The 24,155-nt window shown below is 40.2% G+C and overlaps 1 protein-coding gene across 2 annotated transcripts in view; it reads left to right on the plus strand.

Annotated features, from left to right (window-relative positions):
• Positions 1–24,155, plus strand: part of LOC106084714 (45 kDa calcium-binding protein) — a 114,784-nt gene that overhangs the window by 16,471 nt on the left and 74,158 nt on the right. The window contains exon 2 of one of the 2 annotated variants that reach the window (XM_013248600.2): positions 13,652–13,777. The gene's annotated coding sequence lies outside the window, so the exon portion shown is untranslated. Of the gene's footprint in view, positions 1–13,651; positions 13,778–13,855; positions 13,981–24,155 lie in introns of those variants that run through there. The other variant, XM_013248601.2, reaches the window with a different exon arrangement.

Below are 24,155 nucleotides of genomic sequence, written 5' to 3' on the forward strand. Positions count from 1 at the left end.
AGGTTCTCTCTTGTAGCGCTGAACCTCACGTTGTAGATCATGTAGATCTATCTTAAGGCCTCTGGGCGGTGGATATCTGGCTGGAGGTACGTGTTGGCGATGTGTCGAATGCCTTCGATAGGTCCAGTGCCATTGCAAGGCCTGGACTGATTGAAGCCACGATGAATGTGTGGGATGATGGCATGCTATGCCGTCTTCGAAATCCATGTTGATGCTCGCCGACTGGAAATTCTCCTACAAGGCTTGGGAGGAGTAATGCCTCAAGCGTTTTTGCTACCGGTGAGAGAAGGTAGATAACTTTGTTTGTTTGTAAAGTAATCAAAAAAAAAAACACTAATTCCACATCTTAATTTGAGGTCAAGCTATACATCTTAAATTAACATCATGCACTTATGCTTGATAACTTTTTATAATTTGTAGTTTTTAATGCCAACTGGAGGATCCTCTTCTAGTTTCAAACATTTGAAAATTCTTTTCTAACTTGGTCTCCTTGAGCATACTTTTCATACTGGTAATTACCCCCTTTCCCTGCTTTATATCCACAAGGACAAGCATCTCTTTTTCTGGCATGTCCAAGGACAACAATTAACTCTTAATGTTATACAAAGTACACCCCTGTCGTTGGTCGCCCACAATATACATCGGTCGTCATTTGCGCCACCACAATTGTGAATCCTTGCATGAAAGGATACACGAACCCAAGCAAGAGGCAGCAAACAGCTCAAAAAAAAAAGAGACCGACACTCATAGAAGCTTCCATGTTTATCTGGATGTAATCTCCATGGACATGGAAGTACACTCACATTTGAATGTTGGAGATGCTGTTGGGATGGTGTTGCTGTTGTTGCTGTTGTGCATGTGCGAGTTTATGTGCCCTGCGAGCTTTTGTCGGAACACATCATTATCAAGCTCACCATCGGCGGCTGCTGATGTTCCAACTGTTGGCGTTCAGTTCAGGCCATCAGTTAACTTCTTTGTAACAGCAACAACGACAACAAACAACAAAAAGGGCAGCGCTCTAGAGCACTGAAGTGTCGGCTGATGATGATGATGACATGGTCTTGGGTTGCTGGTTGCTGGCCATGGTGCAGTTTCCCTTTTGTAAGCCAAGTGTGCCATTAGTTGCACATTTCCACATGCATTTTACTGCATTGCCTCAAGTTGTTACATAGAGTGGGTGGGTGTGTGGATAGATGGATGGATGGATGGATGAATGGTGATAAGCAGGAAATGGGCAAAGGAATACACTGTGAAATAAATGCTGGGGCAACATTTTGTAAGACAAAGAAATAAATAATTAAATAATTATTTTTCTTTATTGAAAAAACGGGTAAAATATTGCAGCACTCTTTGGAATCCCACTGAGAAGGATGAAATACATTTTTATTATGGGTTCAAGAAACCGCAATCTAGACTCTACCTCTTTGACTAAGACAGAAGGCCAGAGAGATACAAAAATTTCAAAAGATTTTTGTTTTGAAAGAAAAAGTTGAACCTAAGATGTCTTAGCATAGCAACTTTTTTTTTGCATAAACAACGGATCTCAACACCACAAGTACCTCCATATTTTTCTCTGCGTGAGATTTGTTGCTGACAGCTGATGCAACAGCAACAGTTTCAGCCCACAACAAAAACAATTTGTATGCCCTAACAACCGAGACTATGATGAACTTTGGAAAATTATTATTTCGCTTGTTTGCTTCTTTTCTTACTTAGACTTTGGTTTTGTTTTCTGTTTTTCTGCGCGTATGTTAAGCTCCCCTCAGAGTGAGGTTGCAGGATCAGCCGAGCCACAACTGCAGCAGAACAACTTAAATTGCAATACGTAGCAATTGTTTTTATTGCATTTTTGTTTTGTAATCCTTTGACTCTTGCTCTGTGGTTGTTGCTGTTGTTCCCAAATCGCTCTGCTGTTCCTGCAGTAGTTAAGAAATGTTGTGATTATTTGATGAGTGTCTTGGCTAGGGATATGGGGATGAGTATAAACCTGCTCCAATTCTTGTGAACAGTGGATGGAGTACCTACTGGAGAGAGAGACGAGTTTTAATATTGTAAAAGGATTTGTCTTTACATTTAAAGGCAACAAGTTCATCTCTTTACTTTGGGTCAAGTGTGTTACTTGACAATGCAGTTTGAAAGAAAGTCTTTGGGGATGGCCATTCGATTTGGGGATGTCCATTTCAATTAAGGGATGGACGTTTGAAGCAGTTGCCCTTTAGCATTTTTCTAAAATTGGAAACGAACAACACTCATTGATCTGAGAAAAGTCTCCCTACTCCTTTAATAGGATTTTTGTAAGCAAATTTGAAATTTTCCTTTAATTTGGGAATGTAAGGCATGACACGAAGGACACGTGGTGCAGAGGTTAGCATGTCCGACTACGACGCCAAAATCCCGGCGTTATCCCCTTATTAATGCCAGTTATCCCCTTACTTATGCCGGCTACATGTGTGCGGCCACCCTAGAGCAGAGGTTAGCATGTCCACCTATGACGCTGAAGGCCTGAGTTCGAATCCTGGCCAGACCACCAGAAAAAAATTTCAGTTTTCCCCTCCTAATGCTGGCAACATTTGTGAGGTACTATGCGATGTAAAACTTGTCTCCAAAGAGGTGTCGCAATACGGCACGCTGTTCGGACTCGGCCAAAAAAAGGAGGCCCCCTATCATTGAGCTTAAAACTTAAATCGGAGTGCACTCATTGATATGTGAGAAGGGGGGCTAGGGGGCTAGCTAGAGCTACATTCAAAATCATATTTCAAAGCGACCACTTGGGATACTACATACTTAGAGATCCGCAGGTCCTTCTGTGTCCATCCCAATCTGGGTGTAAAAATGATCGGCCTTCATATATTATTTCATATTATTCATAACTGACAGAAGAAAGAATGCAATTAAAGAGTCACAAGCTGTGAAAAAATTGGTCAACGCCAACTATATGAAAAATCCGCAATTACTTTTTGGGCAACCTAATATTATTCTTAATTCCTTTTTTTGGGTAGGATGGGGGGAGGGGATTGTCCTCTGACACATCCTTTCACTTGAGTACAATATATTCTCGGTCTTCCTACATGACAGTTTGGCGTTGCATATATTGTGAGGAGAGGGTCCGCCCCCCACGCTAAGAACCAAACGAATCTTTTATTGTCGCTATCTACTGTCCAGCGGAATAGTAGGACGTGACCCAGATACTTTAATCCTTATACCAACATTGGATTCAAAATTTACTGTAAATTTACTATTATCCTATTGAAGGGTATTGAGTGGGTGGGCAGGGTCCCAGACTCTGTCCTAATTGTACATACCAGATTCGTAGTCAAGTCTCAAAGACCTTTCATTCGATACCCATTTTGTGACGTTGGACATTTATCCCGCTTTGGGGGTTTTTTGGATTGGGGAGCCCCCCCAGACACCTTGGACCAAATTCTTATAACAGATGTGTACTCAGCTTGCAGATAACTTTCGTTTGATATCCATATTGTCCCAATCGGTAAACATGTCCTCTTGAGGGGTTTTGGGGGGTGGAGAGGCGCCTTAGACACCAAGGAATAAATTTTTATATCAACATTGGACTCTACCTTTAAATAGCTTTCATTTGATATCCATATTATCCCAATCGGTAAATTTGTCCTGCTATGGGGTCTTGGGTGGTGGTGGAGGGCCTTCAGTCACCAAAAAATAAGTTTTTGTCTCAGATTTGTTTTCTGCTTTTAACTACCTTTTATTTGATACCCATATTACTCATAGTGGTTAAAGTGTCCTGTTGGGTGGTGTTTTTGGGGGTGGGGGCCCCCCGACACTTTGGGTAACATTTTAATGCCAAGTTCGTACTCTACTCTTAAATACCTTTCAATTGATACCCATATTGCCCAAAGCAATGAAAATGTTCTCTTCGGGTTTTTTTGGGGGTGGGGGACCCCCCCCCCCCCGAAACTTAAATTTGTATACCAAATTCGTACTCTACTCTTAAAAACCTTTCATTTGATATCCATATTGTCCCAATCAGTGCACATGTCCGTTTGGGTGGGTTTTGGGATGGGGCGTCCCCCCCGATTATTTGATGTTTTTGGGGTAGCATAAGGTGTAGGTGTTTAATTTCGCTTAAATCGGTGCACGCATCTCCGAGATCTGGCGTTTTTGAAAATTGGGGTATGGGGGATCCCGATTTGGCTAAAATTTTGCAAGCGGTGTTTTGTTACGACTTGGCACAGTTGTGGCCAAATATGGTCAGTCTATAACCTGATATAGCTCCCATGTAAACCGGTCTCTCGATCATCCTTTGCTCGGTTTCTAGAAGCTTTAATTTTTGCTGGTTTGACAGAAGTTTGGTATATGAAATAAAATTATGCCCTCCAACTAAATTTATTTTGTATAAATTTTTAGTTTTTTTTTTAATTTATAAATTTAGTATCATAACAAAATTGAGCACATAAATATATAAATTTAGTATTCCAAGAAACTAATGTTAACAACAACAAACTTTGCATGCACATTTCGTAGAATTAAGTTTCCCTATATCCAATCCTCTCTATATCAAAGTTTAGTTACTATTCCAAATCACTTCACCCATTTATCAATCAAAATAAAGCACTTACCTACCAAAGGGCCATGGCATGGTCCACTCACCTACTCGTACATCCAATTCAAGAGCTCAACCTACATCATCGAGAGGGATTGGTACGATGACATGTAGGCCTTTGCTCAACGTCTTGATTTAGTGCAATGGAAAATCTAATAAATCTCTTGCTAACCACCTCTACATGAAATTCAAAGGATGCTACTTGCTCCCAATTTCTTGGTCAAATTGCCTTTATTGCTGTAGGACATTGTGTCTTAGTGATGGATTCAATCAGTCACGTAGTCATTTTTATAGGCCTTCATTTGTAGATGTGCCATTATTGTCGAATGGCTCCTACTGTGCATCATTCACATCACCACCACCACCACCACCACTACACTAACGAGTGGTGCCCAGGGAGGTGCTTTTGATGTTTGATGTCTGTAGTAGGCTTACTGCAGTAATTTGGCAACAAAATATCAACTCTTGGCAAGATATTTTGGGCGTATTGTTGATGTTGTTTGCTTGGTCTATGATAACCATAACTCCACTTGCTGGTATCATCCCTAGAAATTCTGACATTTAGTTACAGATATGTTGCGGATATGTCTGCTGCCTTTGTGCTGGACAGCGTTGCCATATTGATAGTATTTACAGAAATTTGGGATGAATTTGAGCATTTTGAAAATAATATAAAATAAAATAAAATAAAATACAAAAAAAAAATAAAATAAAATACAATGAAATAAAATAAAACATAATAAAATAAAATAAAATAAAATAAAATAAAATAAAATAAAATAAAATAAAATAAAATAAAATAAAATAAAATAAAATAAAATAAAATAAAATAAAATAAAAAAAAATTGAAAAAAATTAAATTAATTTAAATAAAATAAAATAAAAATATATTAAATTAATTTAAATAAAAAAATTAAATTAATTTAAATAACTTACTTTACTTTAATTGGCTGTGACAGAACCTTTGTTCCACTAGTCGAACGCAGAATAGCGTCCCAAGCGCCTCGATCTTCTGCACCCATTTTATAATCTCTGACATCTAGTTTCGAGGTGTCTCCCATCATTTGATCTTTCCATCGGGCTTTTGGTCTTCCCGGTTGGCGTATACCACCGTGTTTGCTCTCAAAAACTTCTTTGCAGGAGCTTCTTCATCCATTCTGACAATATGCCAACGCAGCATACTACACCTATATTCTCCATTAACGTAAACTAGTCCATATATTTTACAAAGAATCCTTCTCTCAAATACTCCAAGTACTGCCTCATCTGCTTTCACAAGTACTCATGCCTCAGAAGCATATAACAAAATGGGTAGTATCGGTGTCTTGTATAGTGTAACCTTCGTCATTATTCATCGCGTTATCTCAAAACTGGTCTCATTCGCTTCGGTTACGGGGGTGCCGAGGTAAATAAAATTGCTGACTATCTCAAAGTTGTGGTTCCCAAAATTCTCCATTTTCTTTATCTGCTCGGTTGTACAAGGCGTTTTGGGAGTTGAAACCATCCATTACGTCTTATCTCCATTTCCTGCAAGACCAATTTTCACTGAGTCTCTTTCGATTCTTTCAAAGGCTGCAGTTTACTACTTCCGGTGACCAACCTATGATGTCGATGTCGTCGGCATAGGCGAGTAGCATGTGTTCTCTTGTGATTAGTGTGCCATATCTATTCACATCTGCAAGTCGTATAATCTTCGCCAGGATTGGACATATCGGTTAAGATTTAGATATACCTCTCATATAAACCGCTCCCCCGACTTGACTTCTTGAGCCCTTGGAAGCCTCAATTTTCTTTCGATTTGGCTGAAATCTTGCATATAGCGTTCCGTTATAATCACCAACGGCTGTGTCAAGTACGTTTCAAATCGGTCAAGAACCTGATATAGTTCCCATATAAACCGATCTCGCGATTTGACTTCTTGAGCCCTTACAAGCCGCAATTTTTGTCGGATTCGGCTGAAATTTTGCACATAGGGTTCTGTTATGACTTCCAACAACTGTGCTAAATACGGTCTAAATCGGTCTATAACCTGATATAGCTCCCATATAAACCGATCTCCCAAATTGACTTCTTGAGCCCTTACAAGCAGCGATTTTTATCCGATTTGACTGAAATTTTGCATATAGTGTTCTATTATGACTTTCAACAACTTTGCTAAGTAAGGTTCAAATCGGTCTATAACCAAAATGGCAACCCACCCCCAACCAGGGGTGGGTTGCAAAATTCGGCCCGCCCGAACTTTGCACGCTTTTACTCGTTTCTACCTAACCTGACCTTACCAAGTCCTTTTGGATATGGCAACACTATTCTTGAGGTGAAGTAAATTCCCTCACAAGTTTGCTTTAGTGTGTGTGTGTGTGTGTGTGTGACAATGTGACGTGTGTTGCATGCAGCAACACAATACAATTTGTTTTTACCCAAAACGTTGCAAAATGCAGGCATGCCAGCAGCAAACGTATTTTGCAATTACTAGGACTTTATATTCGCATTTCATTTCCAGTTCCGCATGTATGAGCACACAAACCAGTCATTTTAATATAAAGTCTTTGTCTATTTATCTGTCAGTCAGTCAGTCCGTCCGTCCGTCTGTCCTTCCGTTTGTTCATCCATGTGTCTGTTGCTTCGTACTTTTATTGCATGCTTGGTCTGCAGGCCATATAGTTGTAATACTAACTTAGTTTTACTATAAACCGGCTGTATGGTTGACTGCTTGCCTTCTGATTCCCTCGATATCAAAATGACTAGCTGGCTGACTGACTGACTGCCTGGCTGACTGACTGAGTGGCAGAATGACTGCTTGGCTCATCTCTGCCACTCGGCATGGCATATATTTTGTTTACATACAACCCCATTTTTTTTTATTGAGTTTCTCTTGTTGCCAGTTCATGTTGCTTGTATTCCCCCCTGCTTGCTCGCTCGCTCGCCCCTACCTCTTGGCTTCTTTTCATTGATGGCCACAGCAGCATTTATTGTTGTTCATTTTCCCTAAAGGATCATAGAAAGGAGAAGGCTAAGGACCACCACAAATAGTAGGAGGGATGATGGACACTCTAGCATGGGATATGTCAGTGGTTATCATCTACACATGTACAACGAAACACACAACCAGCTCCACCATTTCTACCTCATTCTGTGCGGCTACCTCTAGCGAGCCACCTCTGGCGGCGGCCGGGATGTGTACATTTGTAGCACATTTACGTGAACATGCTTCGGAGCATTATTACTTTTGTGATTTTTATTTTGATGTCAGTTTTGCATTTGTTAACATCCATCCGAATGGGAAAAGTTTGTTGTTCTGTGCTTGTGCCGTCTGCCAATGCTGCAGGAGTAGCAGCCGTTGTTGCTATAGCTCCAGCTGCAGGCTCCAACAGCAAAATACACATAAAAAACATTTGCATAGCCAAACGTTGTGCTAGCCAGAGTACATTTGAATACAATTTCATTCATTTATTTGATATGGAAGTTTGTGAAGGTGCAAATTCTATTTTTGAAACAGGAATAAAAAACCGACAAAACAAATGAGAAAATTGTAATTAAAAAAAGTGCAATAAAAAATGGTTATAAATAGTCATGAGAAATGACCAAATGGATGAAAGGATGGACACCCAAAAGGTTTGATAAACATCACAGACTAGAGCATCTAGTTTAGCAGGTGAATAGCTTTAATTTAAGGATTTGGAAAATTTAAAGTTTTTTTCGATGTTTTTTTGGAGTTTTTATGGGTTTTGTAATCAGCAGTTTTGGGCAAACTTTTACAGGCGCTATGCCAGAGAGAGGTTTCATCCCAGTTTGATGGGATTCCCAAATGATAAGGATTATCATTTCATCTCATTTAAGGCTGTTAAAATTTGTGGGACATTCCAACTGTGCCCTACTATTACCATAAACAAGTAAAAGCGTGCTAAGTTCGTCTGGGCCGAATCTTATATACCCTCCACCATGGATCGCATTTGTCGAGTTCTTTTCCCGGCATCCCTTCTTAGGCAAAACAAGGATAAAAGAAAAGATTTGCTCTGCTTTTAGAGCGATAATTTTCAAAAACGCCAGATCTCGGAGATGGGAGCATCGATATAAGCGAAATTTTGCATGCCACCTTCTGGTATCCCAAAGCCACGAAATTCGTATAAAATATTGGAGGGGGAACGCCCCATCCCAGAACCCACCCGAACGGACATGTTTACCGATTTGGACAATATGGGTAACAAATGAAAGGTATTCAAGAGTAGAGTACAAACATGGCATAAAAATGCCACCTTAAGAGCCCCCAAAAACACCATCACAGAACACTTTTACCGCTTTGGACAATATGGTATTAAATGAAAGGTATTTAAAAGTAGACTACAAATCTGAAATAAAATTGTATTCCTTGGTGTCTGAGGGTTCTCTCCACCCTTCAAAACCCCCCCAGCAGGGTACATTTACTAATTGGGACTATATGGACATCAAATGAAAGGTATTAAAAGTAGAGTAAGAATCTGATAAAACAAAATAATCTATTTCTTGGTGTCTGAGGTGCTTCTTCACCCCCCTCAACAGGACATATTTACCGATTGGGACAATATGGGTATCAACTGAAAGGTGTTTGGAAGTTGTGTACACATATGTTATAGGAATTTGGTCCAATGGGTTATGAGGCCACCTTAACCCCAAAAACCCACAAAACGGGCATGAATGTCCAAAATGGGTCTCAAATGAAAGGTCTTTGGGAATTGACTATGAATCTGGTATACACATTTTGCGGAGTCTGGGACCAGCCCACCTACTAAATACCCTTCAATATGACGTGTAGTTCGATCGAGATATGTGCATTAAAAGAAAGGTCTTTAACAGTAGAGTTTGATCTAATGTTTATATAAGGATCCGAGTGACGTCCTGCCGTTCAGCAGGACATGTAGATCACAACAGCAAAGGACTAAAATAAATTCTCTTTTGGGTCTTAGCTTCGGGGGGACCGATGTTCTGCCAATAAAAACAACATCGAACTGTCATGCAGGACGACCAAGTATATATTGTACTCAAATGAATGGACGTGTCAGAGGGCAATACCTCTCCCCCCATCCTAGCCAAACAAAAGGAATTAAAAATGATAAATGAAAGCCGATCAGGATGGAATAGGACAGCAGTAAAACTGTGCTCTTTTTACCCACAAATTGGGAGAGACACAGCAGAAGCTGCGGATCTTTAAAAATGTGGTATCCCATGTGGTAGCTTTGAAAAGTGATTTTTAAGCAATACAAAAAAAAATATTTTGTGTGGATTTTAACGAGACCCGTAACACAGAATATCTTGATCGCCAACTTCAAAATGCTTGACATTATGGGGCTCCAACAAAATCGTGTTCTAGAACGATTCTGATAATATTTCAGGGTATGGCCCCCTTCAAAACGGCCGTCTTTGCCTACTATTTCGCAAAAGGGGCTCAAATAATAAAGGGTGATTTTTTTGAGGTTAGGATTTTCATGCATTAGTATTTGACAGATCACGTGGGATTTCAGACATGGTGTCAAAGAGAAAGATGCTCAGTATGCTTTGACATTTCATCATGAATAGACTTACTAACGAGCAACGCTTGCAAATCATTGAATTTTATTACCAAAATCAGTGTTCGGTTCGAAATGTGTTCAAATTTTGACAAATTTTGTTCAGCGATGAGGCTCATTTCTGGTTGAATGGCTACGTAAATAAGCAAAATTGCCGCATTTGGAGTGAAGAGCAACCAGAAGCCGTTCAAGAACTGCCCATGCATCCCGAAAAATGCACTGTTTGGTGTGGTTTGTACGCTGGTGGAATCATTGGACCGTATTTTTTCAAAGATGCTGTTGGACGCAACGTTACGGTGAATGAACACATTTCGAACCGAACACTGATTCTACCCCACTCGGAAATGGCCAACAAATCCTGGGAGAGCGTCTCATCCATGATGCGCACAATTTCTTGAGGACTGGGCCTATGGTCGAATAAATATGAATGACACAGACTACTGTCATCGGCAAATGAGTAGACTGAATTCGAAGTCTGACCCAATAGATCGTCAATAGAATAAGAACAAGTAAAAAGGCGTTAAGTTCGGCCGGGCCGAACTTTGGATACCCACCACCTCGGCTATATATGTAAATCACCTTTCGTCAAAATCCGGTGCAAAATTCATAACTTATGTCCCATAGCAGAAATATGTGGAGGGGCTTAACTTAACTCTTTGTCCCAAATTTCGGAATAATCGGACAATAAATGCGCTTTTTATGGCCCCAAAACCTAAAATCGAGAGATCGGTCTATATGGCAGCTATATCCAAATCTGGACCGATCAGTGCGATAATGCAGAAGTATGTCAAGGGGCTTAACTTAACTCACTGTCCCAAATTTCGGCGACATCGGACAATAAATGCGTGTTTTATGGGCCTAAGACCCCAAATCGGAGGATCGGTCTATATGGCAGCTATATCCAAATCTGGACCGATCTGAGCCAAATTCACAGAGGACGTCGGAGGGCCTAAAACAAGCACTGTCCCAAATTTCAGCAAAATCGGATAATAAATGTAGCTTTTATGAGCATATAACCCTAAATCGGAGGATCGGTCTATATGGCAGCTATATGCAAATCTGAACCGATCTGAGCCAAATTGACGAAGGACGTTGTAGGGCCTAACACAACTCACTGTCTCAAATCATAGCAAAATCGGCTAACAAATGTGGCTTTTATGGGCCTAAGACCCTAAATCGGCGGATCGGTCTATATGGCAGCTATATCCAAATCTGAACCGATCTGAGCCATATTGACGGAGGATATCGAAGGGCCTAACACAACTCACTGTCCCCAAATTTCAGCAAAATCGGATAGTAAATGTGGCTTTTATGGGCCTAAGACCCTAAATCGGCGGATCGGTCTATATGGCAGCTATATCCAAATCTAGACCGATCTGGGCCAAATTGACGAAGGATGTCGAACGGCCTAACACAACTCACTGTCCCAAATTTCAGCAAAATCGGATAATAAATATGGCTTTTATGGGCCTAAGACCCTAAATCGGCCGATCGGTCTATATGGGGGCTATATCAAGATATAGTTCAATATAGCCCATCTTCGAACTTAACCTGCTTATGGACAAAAAAAGAATCTGAGCAAAGTTTCAGCTTAATATCTCAATTTTTAAAGGCTGTAGCGTGATTTCAACAGACAGACGGACAGACGGACGGACATGTCTAGATCGTCTTAGATTTTTACGCCGATCAAGAATATATATACTTTATAGGGTCGGAAATGGATATTTCGATGTGTTGCAAACGGAATGACAAAATGAATATACCCCCATCCTTCGGTGGTGGGTATAAAAAGGGAAGGGGAAAGGACAGAGCCTTGTGGCACACCGGCGGTCAATGTATACTCATCTGATGAGAACCCATCTACAACAACTCGTATAGGGCGATCTCTGAGAAAGCTCGATATAAATCGAACGAAGTTATTACCGACACCAAAAGCGACAAGCTATGATAAAAGTCCACCGTGCCACCTATCAAATGCCTTGGAGATAACCAGAGCTACGACCTTACTCTCATCAAACTGGTGGATTAATATACTGTCTCTCGCTAAGAAGGCCATTGGACTCTAAGTATCAACGAAAATTGAGGCTTCTTAAGGTTCATGAAGTCAAATCCGGGGATCGGTTTATATGGAGGCAATATCTGTTTAAGGACCAATTCGGAACATACTTGGCATGGATGCTGGAAGTCATAACACAAGCCTTTGTTCCCTGTTTCAGCCAAAATCGGATGAAAATCGAGGCCTTTAGGGGCTAGCTTGACTCCTTCCGTCTGTCTGTCGAAAGCACCCTAACGTCCGTCCGGACGGACATGGCTAGATCGACATAAAATGTCACCACGATCAAGAATATATATACTTTATGGGGTCTCAGATGAATATTTCGAGTATTTACAAACAGAATGACGAAATTAGTATACCCCCTTGCTATGGTGGAGGGAATAAAAATAAAAAAATTTCATGGAAAATTTTGTCAAGTTTTTTTCCTTTGAATTCATACCCCCAGCCATATGTGCAGCAAGCGACTTGATTTTGTTTTGATTGATTGATAGCTCAGCTTTGATTGATTTTGAACAATTCAAATCCCTTGATAATTCTGATTAAATCTACATTGTTGTTGAAATCCTTCCAAAATTTTTTGCTTATTTTAGCCATATACCTATACTCCAGACGAAATGCTTTTCAACAAGAAGTTAATGCTGGGCCAAACATAAAAATTCAATAACATTGCATGGGGGGGGGGAGGGTGTTGGTTGGCAATTTCATTAACATCTGTTGTTATACTAATAGCATAAAAGTTTATAGGCTCATATAAAAACGACCACAAAAACAGAATTGTTACATCTTATCAAACCATTCGGCAGTGTTTATTGTAAGCGGCCATTAAGCGAAACACAGGCCTCTTAACTACCTACGAACCTTTCGGTGGCGGTAGTTGGTGGCCATATTGAAGTCCATTAAAAATTGCAATTAACAGCCACAAAGTTGGAAACCAAAGCCCTCAATACATGGTGTAGGTGATTTGAAAACATGTTGCTTCCCTCGTGCAAAAGGGGTAGTGAACTGCGCCAGACAGCTGGTAGCTGGTGGCTGGCAGCTAAAACTGAAAGGAAGCGCACAAAAGCCATTTGTGGCAATATCAACAGTAATTAAAGCAAATTATAAAGTAAACAAACGGCAAAACAAGCATAAACATTAAAATGTTAAAATCCAAAGAGAAAACAAAAATTTTCATATTTAAGAATAACAAAAGTAATGGAGCATGAAATGGCAGGAGGGGCTTCGAGTAGAGTTAATGAACAGATTTTGATTTTGCGGCATATACATTTCAGAGCTGGTATGAACAGTTTGAGGCAGACTATCATTGTATTGGTGCTGTCAGTACAAGCCTCACCGCAGTTGTTTTCGCATTTTCTTAAGTTTGAAGTTTTTCCTTAAATTTCAGTTTTCTTTACTGCTCCACTGTTGCCTTAAAGTAAATGGATGAAAAGAAAAGCTCTCAACCACATTAATCTATTTCCTTTTTTGCTTTCTTTCCAGATAATTCCCATAAGAACTTTAGCGCTGGAAAAATAACGTAATTAGTTGGCAACATTAGGAGCAGAATTCTTGAAAAACAAGAACAGCTACAAAATCCATCCATCCATCCATCCATCCTTGTGGCAGGTGAAAATCCAATATTTTATTTCTTATTCGTTGTGTCTGGGGGATGGGGTAGATTAAATTTATAAAATGGCAGGGCAAGGCGTTTCCTTTCCTGCCCTGCCATTTCAAGAATTCAAGTAGTAGCTGGTTAAGAGGTACAGACGAAGAACCACAGCATTGCAGTGATAATCCAAGTGCATTAGTCTCCAAAGCATCGTAGAAAGGTAATGCAACCAACCCAAAACATAAGAGGGCATGATTTGGAACAAACTTTGCACAAAACAAAACCAACGGGAAAACAAAAAAAAAAAAAAAAACAACCAAAGCTTGCAATAAAAGCTTGATGAGGAAATAAACAAGTAAAAGCGTACTAAGTTTGGTCGGGCCCAAAATCTTGGGAACCCACCACCATGGTTTCTGGCAAAAAAATTTATACAAAACTAGCTGACCCAGGCACGCTACGCTCCGCCTTCTTAAACTAAGCGTTTAACAATATCTTCTTCTTCTTTTAATGGCTATGACATAATATTTGTTCCACTAGCCGAACGTAGAATAGCGTTCCAAGCGCCTCGATCTTCTGCGCTCATTCTAAAATCTCTGACACCAAGTTTCGAGGTGTCTCCCACAACTTGATCTTTCCATCGGGCTTTTGGTCTTCACGGTTTGTGTGTACCACCGTGTTTGCCTTCAAAAGACTTCTTTGCTGGAGCTTCTTCATCCATTCTGGCAACATGTCCTAGCCAACGCAGCCGTTGTATTTTGATGCCTGTAACTATGCTATCGTCGGCATACAGCTCATACAGCTCGTGGTTCATTCTCCGTTAACGCAAACTGGTCCATATATTTTACGAAGAATCTTTCTCTCAAACACTCCAAGTACTGCCTCATCTGCTTTCACAAGTACCCATGCTTCAGAACCATATAACAGCACGGATAGTATCAGTGTCTTGTAAAGTGTAGCCTTCGTCTGTCGAGAGGTGGCCTTGTTTCTAAACTGCTTACTTAGTCCAAAGTAGCATCTGTTTGCCAGTATTATTCTTCGCTTTATCTCAAAACTGATGTCATTCGTTTCGGTTACGGCGGTGCCGAGGTAGATAAAGTTACTGACTATCTCAAAGTTGTGGTTCCCAACTTTCTCCATGTTCTTTATCTGCTCGGTTGTGCAAGGCTTTTTGGGAGTTGAAACCATCCATTTCGTCTTATCTCCATTTACTGCCAGACCCATTTTCACTGACTCTCTTTCGATTTTTTCGAAGGCTACAGTTACTACTTCCGGTGACCGACCTATGATATCGATATCGTCGGCATAGGCGAGTAGCATGTGCTCTCTTGTGATTAGTGTATCTCGTATAATCTTCTCCCGCAGGATATTAAAGAGATCAAACGATAGGCTGTCTCCATGTCTAAAACCTCGTTTGGTATTAAATGGTTCAGAGAGAGTCTTTCCTATTCTTACTGAGGAACGCGTATCAGCAAGTGTCATCCTGCAGTGTCTTATTAATATTGCAGGGATACCAAACTCAGGCATGGCTTGAAATACCTTTGAACGTAAAGGAGTATCGCAGGCGGCTTTGTAGTCAACAAAGAGATGGTAGGTGTTAATTTGTCCTTCTCGGGTCTTTTCCAGGATTTGGCGCAGTGTGAATATCTGGTCTAGGGTGGATTTACCTGGTCTAAAGCCGCATTGATAGGGCCCAATTATCTCATTGACTTTAGGTTTTAATCTTACACACAGTACGCTCGAGAGTATCTTGTATGCGATGGGGAGGAGACTGTTGCTCCTCTGTAGTTGGCACATTCCGCCTTGCCTCCTTTCTTGTGTTCGGGACATAGTATGCTGAGGTTCCAATCATCGGGTATGCGTTCTTCTGGCCAGATTGCGCAGATAAGCTGATGCATATCATTATCAGCGTGTCGCCTCCGGTCTTAAATAGTTTAGCGGGTAACCCGTCGGCTCCTACTGCCTTGTTGTTCTTTAATCGGGTTACTGCTACTAGGATCTCATTCTGACTAGTAGGTAAAAACATTCTATACCGTCATCAGGGATTGGTTCTGCGGTATCCTCTTCGCCGCCAACATCGGACACTAGCAGTTGGGTAAAATGTTCTTTCCATATCCTCAGCATGTTGTCTGTGTCAGTTACAAGATTTCCTTCTTTGTCTCTGCAGGAGGATGTGCCTGCACCAAAGTCATCGGTTTGGTGTTTAATTCTTTGGTAGAATTTCCGGACTTCATTCTGACTCCTGTACATCTCAATTCGCTCACACTCACGTCTTTCCATTTCCTTTTTCTTTCTGCGGAATAGACGTTTCTCATCTCTCCTTTTCTCCCGTTACCTCTACTGATTGCAGGGATGCTCTATATGCCATATTCTTCGCTTCTGTAGTATCTCCACACTCTTAGTCGTACCATGGGCTTCTTGGAGGAGGCTTCCGGTATCCAGGTACAGAATTCGCGGCATTTTCCATCGAGTGGGCAATAGTTTGTCATTGCGCCATTGGACCAAAGATGTCTTCCTTCCCTATTTTCGCATTAAAATCTCCCAGAACAATTTTAATATCATGGGCGGGCGATCATATTCTCTCTCTAGGCGCTCGTAGAAAATATCCTTGGTCTGCTCGGCTTTGCCTTCCGTCGGGGCATGGGCACAAATCAGGCTGATGTTGAAGAATTTGGCTTTTATGCGGATTATGGCTAGCCTCTCATCCACCGGAGTAAAGCTGGAGACAAGGTGTTTAAGTCTCCGACTAACCACAAATCCGCAGCCAAATGGATGCATCGTGTTATGGCAGCTATAGTATGGTTCGTCACCGTTTGGTGTTGTAGTGACGCCATTCCCAGTCCATCGCACTTCCTGTAAGGCGGTTATATCTGCCTTGTACTTCTCTTATACATCTGCCAGCGCGTATACTGCACCTTCTCTATAAAGAGTGCGGACATTCCAGGTGCAGATCCGCAAATCATGGTCCTTTTTTCGTTTGCGTGGATCGTCAACGTTGGGGGGTCCCCCAAACAATAAGCCCGGAAAATATATCAGCAACCTGCTCTATTTGCATATTTCTATATATCATTTATTTGAACCCTATATTGCCATTGGCCTCAAAATTGGATATCAAATTCATTTTCTAATCTCATTTAAACTCCTTATTGCAAAAGTCAGCAAATATGTCCGGTTTGGAGTATTGGCCCCAAAAACTATAAAAACTTAGTTCCACTCTCTATAAGACCCAAATTGTCTTGGTATACGTCCAATGGGGGATTTGTTATGGTGGTGGGACGTCCGCTAGACAGTTGGCCTCTAATGTTGATATCAGATATGTGGTCTACTCCCACATACCTTTAATTTGAGCCCCATATTTCCATAGTCGGCCAACAAGGCCGGCTTGAGGGGGGGGGGATGTTTTGGTGGATGGGCGACCACTCATTGAGTTGGCCTTGAAAGGATATATCGGTTTCGTGTTCCACTTTAAAACCCCCCTTATTTGATCCTCATATTGTAATAGTCAGAAAATACTTCCTATTTGGGTGATGTTGTGGGGGTGGCGTGTCCCCATAGACACTTTTCCCGAATATTGATATCAAAGTCGTGCTTTACTCCCAAAGACCTTTTATTTGAGCCCCATATTGCTATGGTCGTAAATATGGCCCCTTGGGGATGTTTTTGGGGAGAGGCGGCCCCCCAAACACTTGGTCTCATATTTGGATATCATATTCCAATTCTACACTCAAATACCTTTTATTTAAGCCCCATATTCCCATGGTCAGTAAATAAGTCCTGTTTGGGGGGTGTTTTGCGAAAGGGGTGGACCCCCAGAAACCTGGTCCCACATTTGGATATCAGATTCGTATTCTACTAGCAAAAACCTTTAGTTTGAGTCCCATATTGCCATGATCGGTAAATATGTCTGATTTAGGGGTGTTTTGGGGGTTGGGTGGTGTTGTGGGGGTGGGGTGGCCCTATAGACACTTTTCCTGAATATTGATATCAGATTTGTGCTTTACTCGCAAATACCTTTAATTTGAGTCCCATATTGCCATGATCGGTAAATATGTCCGATTTAGGGGTGTTTAGGGGCTTGGGGTGGTCCACCAAGCACTTGGTCCGACATTTGGATATCAGATACGTTTTCTTATTCTAAATACCTTTCATTTGAGTCCCATATTGTCGTGATTGGTGTATATATATGTTTGGTAGGTTTTAGGGTGGGGCAGCCCCCCTAGGTAACCCATCCGAAATTTGGATACCAAATTTTTATTTTTAGGGTACTATGTGAGAGCACAGAAAATTTCGCTTAAATCGCACCACCCATCTGCGAGATCTGGCGTTTCTGAAAATTAGGGTAAGGGGAAGGGTCCGCCCCCCCCCCTCAAATATCAAAAAGTGTAGTACACTAGTGTTCACCACGGGGTCATTATGCACCATCTGTGAAAATTTCAAGAAAATCGGTTCACCCGTTTCTGAGTCTATAAGGAACACAGAAACAAACAAACCTACAAACAAACACAAATCTATTTTTATACCCTCCACCATAGAATGGGGGTATACTAATTCCGTCATTCTGTTTGTAACACCTCGAAATATGCGTCTAATACCCCACAAAGTATATATATTCTTGATCGTCATGTCATTTTAAGTCGATCTAGCCATGTCCGTCCGTCCGTCGGCCTGTCTGTCGAAAGCACGGTAACTTTCGAAGGAATAAAGCTAGCCGCTTGAAATTTTGCACTAATACTTTTTGTTAGTGTAGGTTGGTTGGTATTGTAAATGGGCTAAATCGGCCCATGTTTTGATATAGCTGCCTTATAAACCGATCTGGGATCTTGACTTTTTGAGCCCATAGAGCACGCAATTCTCATCCGGTTTGGCTGAAATTTTGCACCAGGTGTTTTGGTATGACTTTCAGTAACTGTGCCAAGTATGGCGCAAATCGCTACATAACCTGATATAGCTGCCATATAAACCGATCTGGGATCTTGACTTCTTGAGCCTCTAGAGGGCGCAATTCTCATCCGATTTGGCTGAAATTTTGTACAACGGCTTATCTCATGACCTTCAACATACGTGTCTAATATGGTCTGAGTCGATCAATAGCTTGATACATCTTCCATATAAACCTATCTCCTGATTTTGCTTCTTGAGCCCCTGCAAGGTGCAATTCTTATCCGAAAGAACTGAAATATTACAAAATGACTTCTACAATAATCAGCATGCATTAGTGTTCCGAATCGGATTATAACTTGATATAGCTCCGATAGCATAACAGGTCTTATGCAATATTCTTTGTTTGCCTAAAAAGAGATACAGCGCATAAAACTCGACAAATGCGATTCATGGTGGAGGGTATATAAGATTCGGCCCGGCCGAACTAAGCATGCTCTTACTTGTTTTAAAGTATTTTTTTTTTTTATTTTTAAAAAAAACCTCATCTCCCCCCCAAAAACAGTGATTGTTGCCCCAGTGAAATCGAGTGTTGCTACAAAACATCTCAAATTATTTAAAACTTGTCAATGGCAAACAGTTTGAAGTGACCCGCAAATAGTTAAGAACTACTCATGTTCATGCAATTAAACACTGAATCTAGTTGAGTGGCCATGAAAATGCATATTGTTTGGATCATTTATTTGTTCTTTCACAGCTTAAAACTTGATAAACACTTAATTTGAATTTTAATTTAATAAAAAAAAAATTGTCAGCAAAGTGGTGTCGAACTGCGGCACGCCGTTGGAACTTGGCTATAAAAAGGAGGCACTGACAGCCCTCATTGAAATGTGAGAAGTTTGTCCCTGTTCTCTAATGGAATGCTTATGGGGAAATTTCCATTTTACAAGCAAAATCAGTGTAAAGTTATAAGACCAACAACATGAATCCTTTTACGATCGTTTATAATTATGAATTACCATATTAGCCTTAATACCAAATGTGATTTGGGAAGGGTAACCAAATCGCATTTGCCCTACTTGCTAAGAAAAGGGTATTAAAACTACACTTTACTAAAGAATAGGGTACTAAAAATACGCTAAGAAAAGGTGTAACAAAACAACTCTTTCTTAGTAAAGGGGTAACAAAACTACCCTTTCTTAGGAAAGGGGTAACAAAACCCTTGCCCTAGGAGAGGGTACCTACCCTAACTACACCTTTCTAAGAAAAAGTGTAATTAAATTACCCTTTCCCAAGGAAAAGTACCCCTTCCTTAGGAAAAGGGTAATAAAACAAACCTTTGCTAAGGAAAAGGATACAAAATCTATCCTTTCGGAGGGGAAAGTGTACTAAAATTAACCTTTCTCAGGGAAGGGTACTAAAACTACTCTATCCTAGAAAAAGGGTACTGAAACTATACTTGCCTAAGAAAATAAATGCTAAAACTACCCTCTCTTAGGGAAAGGGTGCAAAACTAACCTTTCTCAGGGTAGGATATTAAAACTACACTATCCTAGAAAAAGGGTACTGAGATCGAGTACTAAACGCTACGCTTTCTTAGGAAAAAGGTAGTTTTTGTACCTTTTTCCTAAGAAAGCGTAGCGTTTGGTACCTTTCTTAAGAAAAAGGGTAATTAAACTACCTCTTCCTAAGAAAAAAGGTAACAACACTATTCTTTAATAGGAAAAAGGATACTAAATCTACTCTTTCCTAGGAAAAAGGTGCTAAAACTAACCTTTATTAGGAAAAAGGATACTTAAACTAACTTTTCCGAGGAAAAAGGGTACTAAAACTACCCTCTCCTAGGGAAAAGAGGTAATAAAACTACACTTTACTATACTTAAGTTACCCTTACTTAAATTTCTGTTTTAATGGGGAAAGATTACTTGAACTACCCTTTCCAAGGGAAAAGGGAACTAAGATTATATTTTATTCAAGGAAAGGTTGATAAAATTATTTTTTCCTAGGGAAAAGGGTACTTAAATAACCTATTCTTGGTGAAAATGGAAATTAAACTTCCCATTTCTAGTGAAAAGGGTACTTAAACTACCTATTCATAGTAAAAAGGGTGGTTAAACTACCTATTCATAGTGAAAATGGTACTAAAACTATCCTTTCGTAAATAAAAGGGTGCTTTAGCTATGTTTTCCTAGGGTAAAGGGTGCTGAAACTACCATTTTCTACAGAAAAATGTACTATAGCTACCCTTTTTTAGCGGCAAGGGTACTGAAACTACCGATCCCTAGGGAAAAGGGTACTAAAACTAACATTTCCTGCGGACAAGGATAATAAAACTACTCTTTCCTAGGGGCAAGGGTTCTAAAACTACACTTTCCTAGGGGAGAGTGTAGGAAAAATACCCTTTCCTAGGGGCAAGGGTACTAAAACTACCCTTTCCTAGGGGAGAGTATAGTAAAACTACCCTTTGCTAAGAAAAAAGGGTGCTGAAACTACCATTTCCTTGGGGCCATTGTACTAAAACTACCCTTTCCCAGGGGCAAGGGTACTAAAACTACCCTTTCCAAAGGGACAGGGTACTAAAATTACCCTTTCCTAGGGAAGAGTGTAGTAAAACTACCCTTTCCTACGGGGCGAGTGTAGTAAAACTATCCTTTGCTAAGAAAAAGGGTACTAAAATACTCTTTTCTGAGGGAGAGTGTAGTAAAACTACCCTTTCCTAGGGACCATTGTACTAAAACTACCCTTTCCCAGGGGCAAGGGTACTAAAACCACTCTTTCCTAGGGGACAGGGTACTAAAACTACGCTTTCCTAGGGGAGAGTGTATTAAACTACCCTTTGCTAAGAAAAAGGGTGCTAAAAATACCATTTCGTAGGGGAGAGTGTACTATAACTACGCTTTCCTAGGGGCAAGAGTACTGCAACTATCCTTTCCTAGCGGCTAGGATACTTAAACTACCCTTTCCTAGGGGCCGGAATACAAAAACTACCCTTTCGTATGAGAGAGTGTAGTAAAACTGCCCTTTCGTATGAGAGAGAGTAGTAAAACTACCCCTTGCTAAGAAAAAGGGTATTAGAACTACCCTTTCCCAGGGGATAGTGCACTAGAACTATCCTTTCCTAGTCGAGAGTGTACTAGAACTACCTCTTCCTAGGGGATAGTGTACCAAAACTACCCTGCGCTAAGAAAAAGTGTACTAAAACTACCCTTTGTTAAAAAAGGGTACTAAAACTACCCTTTCCTAGGAAAAAGTGTACTAAAACTACTCTTCGCTAAGAAAAAGGGTACTGAAACTACCCTTCGCTAAAAAAGGGTACTAAAACTACCCTTTCCTAGGAAAAGGTGTACTAAAACTACTCTTCGCTAAGATAAAGGGTACTAAAAATACTCTTTCCTAGGGAAAGGATACTAAAACTTCTCTTTCCTAGGAAAAAGTGTACTAAAACTACTCTTCGCTAAGAAAAAGGGTACTAAAACTACCCTTTCCTAGAGGAGAGTGTACCAAAACTACCCTACGCTAAGAAAAAGGGTACCAAATCTACCCTTCGCTGAAAACAGGGTACTAAAACTACCCTTTCCTAGGAGAGAGTGTACCAAAACTACCCTACGCTAAGAAAAAGGGTACTAAAACTACCCTTCGCTAAAAAAAGGGTACTAAAACTACCCTTTCCTAGGAAAAGGTGTACTAAAACTATTCTTCGCTAAAAAAGGGCACTAAAACTAAAACTAACCTTTTTTAGGAAAAGGATACTAAAACTACCCTTTCGAGGGGTATTATAAATACCTTTTCTTTGAGTACTGAAACTACCTTTTCCAGGGGTACTAAAACTACCTTTTCTTTGGGTAACAAAGATTATCTTTCTTAGGGTATTAAAACTATACTTTCCTAGGGTACTGAGACTACCCTTTTCTATTTTACTTAAATTACCCTCGCCTAGAATGCTAAAAATGCCCTTTCCTATGATTTGAAAACTACCTTTTTCTAGGGTACTTAAATAAGCCTCTTCTAGGGTACTTAAACTACCCTTACCTTGGGTACTAAAACTACCCTTCCCTAAGGTACTAAAACTTCCCTTGGCTAGGGTGGCACAACGACCCATTCCAAGGGTTCTAAAACTATCCATTCCTGGGGTAAGGGGGTAATACTCTTGAATAGAGTAGTATTCAAGAGTATTAAAACTACCCTTTCCCAGGGTGTTAAACTTACCCCTTCCTAGGGTACTTAAACCACTCTTCCCTTAACTTGATTAGAGGAAAGTTTCTTTAGGGATAAGAATCTTTCTTTAGGGATAAGAAACTATTTCTTCAAGGAAGGAGTGGTAAAACTACATTGTTTTAAGAAAGGGGTACCAAAAGTACCCTTTTTTAAAGAAGAATGGTATGAATACTGTAATTTTCCATGGAAAAATTTTAACTACCTTTCTCTAAGAAACTGTTTAACTTCCCTTTCTTAATAAAAATGTGTTAAAACTACTTTTTCCCAGGAAAAAGGCATTAAAGCTAAGGAGAGGAGAGGGTATTAAAACTACCTTTTCCTAGGAAAAAGGGTTCTTAAACTATTCCTTCCTATAGAAAGGGTTATTAAAATATGGTTTCATAAGAAAAGTGATACGAAAACTATTCTATCCTAGTGACGAGGCTATAAGGGATACATTTTGCGAAATTTTTTTCCTTTTCCTTGAAGGTGTTACGAAAACTTAACCTTTTTAAGGAAAGTTGTTCCAATCCATCCATCTATCTATCCATTTTAAAGGTTGGGACCCTTATCTTTGAATACTTTTCGTGAAGAAACGGGTACTTTAATCATAATTTTCGATATATGTTTTCCTAAAGGGAAAGGTTGCAGACCACCTCAGCGCAGAGGTTAGCATGTCCTCCTATGACGCAGAATGCCTGGGTTCGAATCCTGGCGAGACCTTCAGAAAAAATTTTCAGCGGTGGTTTTCCCCTCCTAATGCTGGCAACATTTGTAAGGGACTATGCCATGCAAAACTTCTCCCCAAAGAGGTGTCGCACTGCGGCACGCCGTTCGGACTCATTAAGCTTAAACTTGAATCGGGATGCCCTCATTGATATGTGAGAAGTTTGCCCCTGTTCCTTAGTTCATGGGTGATGTTTGCAATTTGCAAAGGGAAAGCTTCTAAACTAATCCTCCTCTTCGGAAAGAGCTAACTTTTCCTTAGCGAAAGGTTACTAAAACTACGTTATCTTAGGGTATAAAACTTAGCCTGTCTCAAGAATAAAAATTATTCTTTCTTTAGGAAAGGGAAAACTCTAACCTTTCCCCAGGAAAGCGTACTAAAACTAACCTTTCTCAAGGAAATATTACAAAAATTAACCTTTCCTAAGGACATGTTACAAAAACTACCATTTCTGAAGGACAAATTGCTATAACTTGGCTTTCCCAAGAGAAAGGTTGCCAAAGGAAAATGGTACTTAAACTACCCTTTCCTAAGACTACCCTTTACAAAGACATACAATTACATTCTTAGAGGAATAATTATATCATAGGATATTTTCG

Source organism: Stomoxys calcitrans, chromosome 2 (assembly GCF_963082655.1).
Source record: "Stomoxys calcitrans chromosome 2, idStoCalc2.1, whole genome shotgun sequence".
Classification (NCBI taxonomy): Eukaryota; Metazoa; Arthropoda; class Insecta; order Diptera; family Muscidae; genus Stomoxys; species Stomoxys calcitrans.